We start from the raw sequence: 10,598 nt of genomic DNA, 5'->3' as shown, positions 1-10,598 counted from the left end.
CTGGGGATTGATCCCAGGAGCTACAAAGCACATGCTCTACCACTGAGCTACACCCCCCTTTTTTATTTTTCTGCTTTTAAAAAGAGTCTTCCAAACTGTTGCTGTTGACGATGACAATATCCAAAGAACAGCCCATATTCTTCTGTTGCTGCAGATCTGTAGGAACAGTTTCTTTCTACAAACCTTCTGTTACACCACACCCTAAAGATTCTCTATCGGTTTGAAATCTGATGACTGGGGGATTTTGTAAATTGAGAGCTAGTTTTGTATTAAGTAAATTAACCATGATGGCGATGCTGGGGATTGATCCCAGGGCCTTGTACATGCAAAGCACACGCTCTACCACTGAGATACATCCCCTTCATGGTGTCACATCAATCCATACATGTACTTGTTTGTTTATTATTATATCAATCCTTTTGCTTTATTATTTAGAAAAAAATGCTTTCAAGAACTCTTGTCACAAAATGTCCATTGGTCAAGACTTTAAGAGACCACTGCAACGATGGAGATGCTGGGGATTGATCCCAGGACCTTAAACATGCAAAGCACACACTCTACCACTATACCACCGATGAATTAACGGGGTGATTTTCAAGAACCTTTAATATAAGACACTACTTAATGGCTTGAGTATGACTGTCAATTGAATTTAGAAGAAACAATCTGTTGAAATTGTGATGGAGATGCTGGGGATTGATCCCAGGACCTTGTACAGGCTCTACCACTGAGCTACATCCCCCTTTTTTTCACCCTCTTCAAAATAATCCAAACTGTTGCTAATGACGGTGACAATATCCACAGAGCAGCCTAAATGATTCTATTGCTGCAGATTTGTGCTCTTATTTGTTTAAGATTTGATGACTGTGGTTGGGTTACTATTAAAATAGATAAAGAAAATATCAGCTATGATGGAGATACAGGGGATTGATCCCAGGACCTTGTACGTGCTCTAACATGACCTACATCCCCTTCACACCTAATGTTAGAGCAGTGACATAAACAACCTGAAGAAACACATCCTCAACTCCTTTACGAAGAAAGTTAAGGGCAAGGGGTTTGATGATTACAAAAAAGGAAAACTTTACATTTATAATAAACAGTACAGTACTACATCGTGTTACATTTTGACTTTGAAATCCTGAAACTGTTAAAATGCACATTGAGCAAAACAGCAGTTTCAGAAGGCTGCTGTTGATTGGCTAATGACACACAATGCACACAAGAGGGAACCATTTGCTTTGACTGTGAAGTGGAAGAACTCGATGCTATCCAAAGGCATTCAGAGTGGGGAGAGTTCATACCTCATACATAATTAAGGAAATGCCATAAAAACAAAAGGCTAAAAAACTATGACAAAGCTGATATTTCTCCAGAGTGTCCAATGTTAATATAAAATAAATGCAAGTTATTTAAAGTTGTTGTGTAAATGTACCACTGAATATGTTCCTGAAGATGTTCTATGATAGCCTGCTATAAATAACACTGATGATATAGATATAAGAATAGTCTCTTTTTTTTTGTAGACTCACTTTTGACCTGCAGGATGACGTCTCACATATTGTCCTTTTTAGAATGATGCTTGATTACTTCAATACATGCATCATGAAATAATAGCTTTGCACAATAATAACAACCTTGGTAAAGGACAACCATCAGGAGTATGTGAGATGTTCTGGTCATAGATAAGTGTGTTTGATGCAACCAACGTGTGTTAACATTTACTCCACTTACAGCAGATGTTGTCGGTGCAACTGGAGCCTCTTAAATGTCATGCCTGCCTGTGGAGTTTGATCATGGATCAGCACCTGAGCTGAAATGGGAGACACTACCTTTTTCATTAATATTTTATGCTATAGTTACTCACTTGATATCAGTGATTGCATTGTGGGTGTGCGTGTTTGTCCTCATTTCAAGCCTTGACCTGTAATGACACCAACACCTATACAGGTCAGTCAGTCCAGCCTCTGCACATTTTAACTTCAGGTCCATTTAACTGGCCAGTGAAGGAACATTGAGTTAGATGCTGACGCAGTAATTTTTTTCTAAAATCTCAAGTCAACAGTCGCTGCACAGAGAACATATTGATTATATGGAGAGAAACATTTTTAATTTGTGTGAATCTGCTGAGTCTAAGTGAAGGACGCTTTTCTCCTGAGAGAAAACAAAACAACTGCAACCCTTGTGTTTTAGCACATTGCTTTATTTGCCGTCCAGTGATGGTTCATGTATTAAAACAGCACGTATATAGAAATGTTCTTCATTATTTACACATATGGTGTAAATAAATGTCTGATTTGGATCTTAAAACAATGTTTTCTTTGAGAAACCCCACACAAGACACCTGCTTTCAAAATACAAGACAAAGCAGTTTGTTCATGCAAACTTACTTTGACCGCTATTACAGACTCCAGTATCACTGAGGAGAGCTGTGACTCCATATTTAGCCCAGCTGCAGATGAAAATTGTTTCTTCCGTGTACCTGAATGTTGATGCAGGATGTGTTGTTTGCTCACTCGTTTGACCTTTCCACTGTCAGCGGCCTGTAACCAGGTGTCAAAGCCAGAGGTAATTCAGGGAAACACAGGAACTGCAGAGTGTTTAAAAAATACCAAACCTGCTGGTCTGTGTTTTGGGAAGCCATAAGCCAGAGACAGTGAGGAAGCTGTTTTTAGTCGTATAATGTGGGAGCAGTGACCTTTAGGAGCTGCAGCAGAAAGACAGTTTCATCTGTGTCATAATATTAATAATACATTTATTTTACAAGCACTTTTACAGGTGCTCAAAGTCGCTTTACAGAATAAAAATAAAGACAACAAATAAATAAAGTAAAAGTCACATTAAAATCGAGCAATGTAGCAACAATCATTAAAAGTCAGCTTGAAGAGGCGAGTTTTTATGAGTTTCTTGAAGGTCGTGGGGTCAGTGCAGTCTCTGATGGGTTGTAGGAGTGAGTTCCAGAGGGAGGGGGCAGCGACGGAGAAGGCTCTGTCCCCCCAGGTTCAGTGCTTGGTGCAGGTGGGGATTGATAGGAGGTTGGCTTCTGATGAGCGGAGGCAGTGGGAAGGGGTGTGGTGGTGCAGCAGGTATGTGAGGTAGGAGGGGGCCTGGTTGTTGAGGGCTTTATAAAGGGATATATTTACACTGCTACTATTCAAGCTGCAGCATTCAGTACTGTACACATCACTGATAACCACATGGAGGTATTTTTGTCTTCAAAGGACGTAATACAGTTAGTTATCACCTAGATTGCATGGTGTGAGTCGGTTATATGCTCAGTTTTCTCAGATGAGCTGATTGAGATCTGATTTGATTAGTAGGGATAATGAAATCTCTAAAATGTTGTTGACCAATTAATGTGCTGCAGTAGAACACTTCCTTAAATCCAGGTTTAATCAGTGAAGTCAAACATGCATAGACTTCCAAAATCAAATAAGGTGTGAAAATATAACGAGTTTGTGTTTCTGGCTCCATCACACAGAGAGTGCTGATGTCCAACTCACCTGCAGAGAGAGCTGAGGTCTGTCAGAGCTGCAGTTCAGAGGGTTCAGGCTGGCACAGTTTCTCCCACGCATACAGACAGACACACAGACACACAGACACACACACACACACACACACACACACACACACACACACACACACACACACACACACACACACACACACACACACACACACACACACACACACACACACACACACACACACATTTTGGGGGGTTGCCCGTAATTCAGCTCTGTTTTATTCCGCAGAGAGGATGACAGAAAGTATTGCGGAAGAGAGACAGACAGGGAGAGAACAGGAGGGAATACAAAGCAGGTGGAGAAGGAAGAAAGAAACCCTTTTGTTCTCTTGCTGAAAATCCCCTTTGCAGAATATGGCTCCAGAGGGGATTTTTTATTTGATTGAATAATTAGAAAAAATGTGTAACATTCGTCCTGAAAACCTGGTAACTCACTTTGTCACATAAATGGAGCTCAAAATGGCAACGCAGGTTAAAATGTTAGAAAATGTAAATGTATTCTAAAGTCGGGTTTTAGTCTCTTCTGAGTGTCCATCTGTCCTTCCTCTTGGTCAAAGGAGGACACAGAGGATTAAATGCTGGCATGCCCGTTACACCGGCCCAGGCCAAGCCATCCAGCCTTCAGGACAACTCTGTCATCGCCCGTCATTGACCAGAGAACACTGAAATAAGTGGACATTAATGACATGCCGGGGACTTAAAGTAACTGAATTAAAAATATGATTTCATCCCACTAAACCATAGAGTATATGCACCTGAAAGAAAATCACTTTTTGTTCTTAAAAAGTCACCAATTTTGTAAAGAAATACCTGGTTATTTAAAAGACTTTGCATCTTTTATAAAGACAACTAGACTAACATAACCAGATATGCATAGCTACATCATCTAAAGAGTACTAAATGCTCACCAGATATTTGTCCTCATACCTGCAGTGCTTCTGATCAATGATCAATGATGGAACATTAAAACCTAATGCATGCATATGACACATATCATTTTGAAATATACATACACATGGTGAAAATAAAAACAAATGTATCACCTATTCTTAAAATGCAAACACTGCATCCATGCTGTTGTTGTGCTTATCTGCTCAAAATCTCTATGTTGTGGGCACCTTGACATCAAGGGCCAAACTAATTTGATTTCAAGGAAAATCTGATATTGTTACTGTTGTCTAGATGAAAACATTGCATTAAAGTATATTAAATTAAAGTAGTTAAATTAAAGTTCCCTAAAATATGTAATCTCAGTTTAATGCTAACATGCTCAAAATGGCAAAGCTAAAATTCAGATTTTAAGTGCGAGAAATGCTTTTCATGGTGTCCATCATCATTTAGCATGTTAGCATGCTAACACTTGCTAATTAGCATCAATCATACCAGAGGATAAAAGGGTTTGTTTCACGCGTAGACTATATGATTATTAACCAAAGTGTTGGACTAATTATGATTCTGATCTGATGATGGGGAAGGATAGAGTGCAATCCATCCTTACTCCTGCGTGCAGCCAAAATCAGATTTTTTGTGAAAAAACCTAAACCACTAAAATCTTTGACTAAGGTTAGGGCCAGGATGAGGGTCCTGGTCAAAGACTCTTATTTGAATCATAAGAAGGAAAAGAATACAGGCACTCTCAATACCAGACTGTCCTGACTGTGACTCCTCGCTGTACGTCATGTTTCTTACAGCAGGGGAACAACATGTTGCCACAAAATATAAATCAAGTTTAGATGTGTGACAGGAATTTATTTACAGTAATGTTATTGACTTTTACCTTGTGTAACCTACACACTGCTAGTCCATGGCAAAGAGCATGTGGAAGACAAACTAAATAAATACAAAATATAATAATATATATACAATTTATTTGAGGCCTATGATTTGTGGGAAATGAAGTAGAAATGTGGATATTCTCGATGTTTAAACCTTATTTTCAAAATATTAAGGAATCTTTCTACCTTGTTCCTTTTTCCCTGATAAAGTCATTTTGATTGATGTCAGTGTCGGCTCCAATTGTAATTTTGTCACTTGTTTAGAGACACAAAAAGAAAGAAATGAAAGACAAAGAAGACGTTGGTCAGCTGGTCAATGTGCATTAATTAGCTGTTCCCACGCCATGTGCTCATCAATGCTACCTTCTGTGATGGGTGTTGTGTATCATTCCCAGCGGACACACACACACACACACACACACACACACACACACACACACACACACACACACACACACACACACACACACACACACACTACAGCGATGTTTGTGAGCGGTGTCATCTTCCAACTGTCTGCAGCCACAATAGCTCTATGTCTACCCAAGTGAAACCAAAGCACGTAAGCATCAGTCTTCTCTTGAGATGCCGCCTCACCTCCCAGTGTGTCAGAGTGTACATCTACAGGTGTTGTTAGTGTAGACGTAGAGACATAAATCTACACAACGACAGTGTTCTTTTTCAAACAGATACCATCAGAATTCTTACAAACACATTTTTTTAAAGAACAGTCCTGTTTCCACAAAGCACATCATAAATAAACCAGATGAAGTGTGAAGGCAACATTTTTGTACTAAGAATATTTGCTTCCACCATTAATGGATTTGCATTGTTCTAATCAATGGCATTGTTCAATTTGAATGGCGTGAAAATCAACTGTACGAAAACAAATTGATAACACTACACGGATCGCTGTCGACTACATTTTTTGTACAAGTTACTCTATTATTGTGTGTTAATGCAGATGAAGCTGATGATGATTTCAACTCTCTTTGTAGATAACTGTACAGCCAATATGTTTTACATTACCTTAACACACCTCGGGGAAGAGTTTCCAAAACAGTTTGCTTACATATGCATAACCACACAATAATTTAAAAAAGTGATTCTCTTCTACTGTAAATCTCAAACAAGCTCAATGTCGGTGCAGGTACAGCTGATTTCATTTAAGTGCAACAACGGGGCAAAGGTGATGCTGCAGTTTACTGCGACAACATGGTGTGCTATCACAGTAAACTGTGAGTTTGTGTGCATTCATGCAACTTCTGACTTTCTCTTTTCCACTCTTTCCGTCTCAATGCACCATTAAACATTTCATCACTTCCTGTACATGTGTACCTACATCACATATGTAGTGCTGCTTAGGAGGTACTTCAAATGTACAAAAAAAGTGTCTAACAAATAACATGTAATAAATGTAGTGATGCACCATACAGTAGGTTGAAATTCAGGCTCAGCTAAATTCATCAAATGTTGACATTTTTGGGAGGATAAGAATGTAACATAACAAGACAATATTGGCTCAAAAGAAAAACTAAAATATTAAAGTTTTCCTAACCCAATGTTTTTCCTAAGTGACTACAGGAGTGACTGCTATGAGGTTCCCACTGCAAGCTTCCTTTGTCCACATTATTATTATTGTTAAATATGCAGTGGTTTTCCAAATATAGTTCCTGAAGTCAATACTACACAACCTGGAAAAATAAGAACATAAGAAATGATTGGATAATGAAAGCAATTGACAAGTGACAAGACACCATTTTCAATCTGTGTGGTAATGTTGGTGGTTGGACACGTTATTCGTTATTAGAGTCAGATAAAGATTCTAAGGTGCAATGTGCAATGTCTGTATGAAAGAAAAAAGCCCCCTGCTCTACGGTTTTCTTCCTCTCATCCTTATTGGCACATTCCTGGATCCAGCCAGTGGATTTCTGCAGCGTGACTCCTTTCACTTCCATGAAAAGTGTCAAACAAGCATTTTCCACAGATGCGCATCAATTAATCAAACACGTCTCTTTCTGTTTTTCGGAGGCCTGATAAGGAGCTGGTGGTATTAAATACATCTGTAGGAAAAAAAAACACTGTGAGAGGAGATTCACATTTACACACACACTTCCACACACACACACACACACACACACACACACACACACACACACACACACACACACACACACACACACACGCGCGCACACACACACACACGTCATTACTTACGTAATTCTTTTTCACATCCGTATGAGGAATGTCTGATTCACACACACAAATAGCCTAGCTAAATATTACCTCAGAGGTGCAACTGCTATTGGTGTGCTGCTGCGAATGACAGAAAGAATGTAATAACAAATCTTTGTTTCGTTGGGGCCTCATGCCGAAAGTAAATGTCATTATATCTAACATGTTTTCATTAAGACAGCACCTAAAACACTGCTAATATTGCATGACATCAATATAAAGCTACCTCTTACTCTGGTTTCAGCATCTGGAGCCCTGCTGGTATGCTCCTCACATCAGGGTGAGAGGTAGAGGAGTTGAGTTTGATTGTCCAAAGCACCAGTACAGGAGATGTTGTGAGGAAAAAACTGAGGATTCTCACCACACACACACATGCACACACACATGGTCTGAGGTCATCATCATCCGGGAAAGGAAGGCCATTTTATAAACACCATTAATCCAGAGTAAAATGCTCTTGTTTGCCTAAGTGAGTGTTAGTCAGAGGAGAAACACTAACACCGGTGGGATTTCTGTGGGATTATGACCATCCTGGTCTAAAGTTACAGGGGAGGTGCCAAATCCAACAGCCATAACACCAGCTCTGCCAGATTTAGAAGCTGCTCAGAGTAAATAGCTTTTGTTTGGTCAATGCCAATAATTGATTGTGTTACCAAAAGAAATAATGATTTGAGGAATTACAAAAGGTCCTCTGCTCTGGTGCTCCAGCCCTAATAATGACTTAAAGGATAGAAATGTTTCCTCTCAGTGGCGGAAATAGGCTGCCATTAAATAATAATAATAATAATAATAATAATAATAATAATAATAATAATAATAATAATAATAATAATAATAATAATATTAAACGTTTAATTGTTAATAAGAAGATGGTTGTTGGGCCAAAAGACAACTTTGTTCACAGTAAAGCATCACTGAGCTACAGGAAACAGTCTGCACATTCATACAGACAATTTTTTAAACAGATTCAGAGAAGACATCGCAAAAACTGACAAAAAGATTTTGATGAAAATCACTGTGAATTTTTGTTCACAATTCATATTTTAAAGGGGTAGTTTACCAAAGTTTCAAGAAGACATTACCAGTAGCAGCAGTTAAAATGTCCACAGGTTCAAAGAGTTTATCAGTATTTATGATTTCTGCAGCTCACGGGAGAAAGCATTTTTATCATGTGGGTGAACTGATCCATAAATTACCCCAAATGTTTGTTTTCTCTCTCTCTCGTGCACCACACCCAGGCCAAACCCCCGCCATGTTTTTCACATCATGCATCACTGTTGGGTTGTGGGGGTACAAGCGGGGCTTTAAGCCGTGCTCTTTTTGTTTGTTTGTTCTAAATACTTTTTTGAGCTTATACCTGGTCTGGTTCTGGTCCAATAACACCTGCCTAAAAGCTTGAAATCATATAATTCACAATGGCTTCCGAGAGCAATCACAGCCTGTTACTGTTGGTCTAGAAATAAATATACACTGCCTGGCCAAAAAAAAGGCCACACACTCTAATATTCGTGGGACCGCATTTAGCTTTGATTACGGCACGCATTCGCTGTGGCATCGTTTCCACAAGCTTCTGCAATGTCACAACATTTATTTCTGTCTTGCATACATTTTTCGTCAAGGTCTTGTATTGATGAAGGAAGATTCGGACCACTGCGCAAAGTCTTCTCCAGCACATCCCAAATATTCTCAATCGGGTTCAGGTCTGGACTCTGCGGTGGCCAATCCATGTGTGAAAATGATGTCTCATGCTCCCTGAACCACTCTTTCACAATTTGAGCTCGATGGATCCTGGCATTGTCATCTTGGAACATGCCCGTTCCATTGATGGAATAACCTCGTCAATCAGTACATTCAGGTAGACAGCTGACCTCATTCTTTGGGCACATAACGTTGCTGAACCTAGACCAGACCAACTGCAGCAACCCCAGATCATAGCACTGCCCCCACAGGCCCCACAGAAAGTGAGAACATTTTGGTTGGTCCTCTTCAAACTTATTTGTACCTGGAGCTTCTTGCACAGAAGCAATAGGCCAACCAGACGTTTCATTTTCTGCAACAGTTTAAAAAGTTTGGTGTGAGTGTCCCTACAGCTGACCTCTTATTCATATTAAAATTCCAGGGTGCCGTTTGAGCCTGGCCACGCAGCAGAGACTTCCAAAACGCCCAAAATCATCCAAAATCAACATGTGTTGCTCAATGAAAGCGTACTAATGCTTTGTAACTCTGTGTGTGTGTGTGTGTGTGTGTGTGTGTGTGTGTGTATGTGTGTGTGTGTGTGTGTGTGTGTGTGTGTGTGTGTGTGTGTGTGTGTGTGTGTGTGTGTGTCTGTGTGTCTGTGTGTCTGTGTGTGTGTCTGTGTGTGTTGACATTGGCTGTCTGAAAGAGAGACTGAGCACTCATCAAACAGTTATGGACTATCCTGGGGAATGCCTGGGTCTCTAGCTAGTTTCCAGCATATTTATCCAAAACACACACACACACACACACACACACACACACACACACACACACACACACACACACACACACACACACACACACACACACACACACACACACACACACACACACACACACACACACACACACACACACACACACACACAGTGGGTTTATATGTTTGCCAAGCATTCAAATATTTGTGGAAGAATTATTCAAATGATGCAGGAAGATTTTATTCCAATAAAAATGCAAAGTGAGGCTTGCACTTTCCAAAGAAAACTCTCAATAACAGCCTAAGTTGCCGTGGAATCCATAGTAAAGCCTACAAACTACACCATGGATAAGTTAAAAAACATACAGGACTTGAATTGGAAAAAAAAGTGGTAATGCTCCCTTTGATCACATCTTTGTGTGTGTGGCAATCTTTGACAATGAGCCAGTTGTTCTGTAAGCAAAAACACTGCATTTGATCCTTCGCTTTGACTCACACTGTTATGTTACTGTCAATGTTGGCTGAGGTCGCAGTGGGGGAAGCAGCCGGCCCTTTGCATGGTGCTAGCATTAGCTTGCTGGTATCAGCCCTGGTAACGAAGGGATTTTACTTCTGAAGCTTGTTGTGT

General features: G+C 39.9%; 1 non-coding gene across 1 annotated transcript; it reads right to left on the bottom strand.

The window, feature by feature from the left end:
* Window positions 1–288: 288 nt before the first annotated feature.
* Window positions 289–360, bottom strand: trnaa-ugc (transfer RNA alanine (anticodon UGC)). Its single transcript has one exon. It is a non-coding gene; the product is annotated as a tRNA-Ala (tRNA).
* Window positions 361–10,598: the final 10,238 nt, after the last annotated feature.

This window comes from Eleginops maclovinus, chromosome 7 (assembly GCF_036324505.1).
Source record: "Eleginops maclovinus isolate JMC-PN-2008 ecotype Puerto Natales chromosome 7, JC_Emac_rtc_rv5, whole genome shotgun sequence".
NCBI classification, from domain to species: Eukaryota; Metazoa; Chordata; class Actinopteri; order Perciformes; family Eleginopidae; genus Eleginops; species Eleginops maclovinus.
The sequence above is the reverse complement of the archived record's forward strand: the minus strand, read 5'-3'. Positions and strand labels throughout refer to the sequence as shown.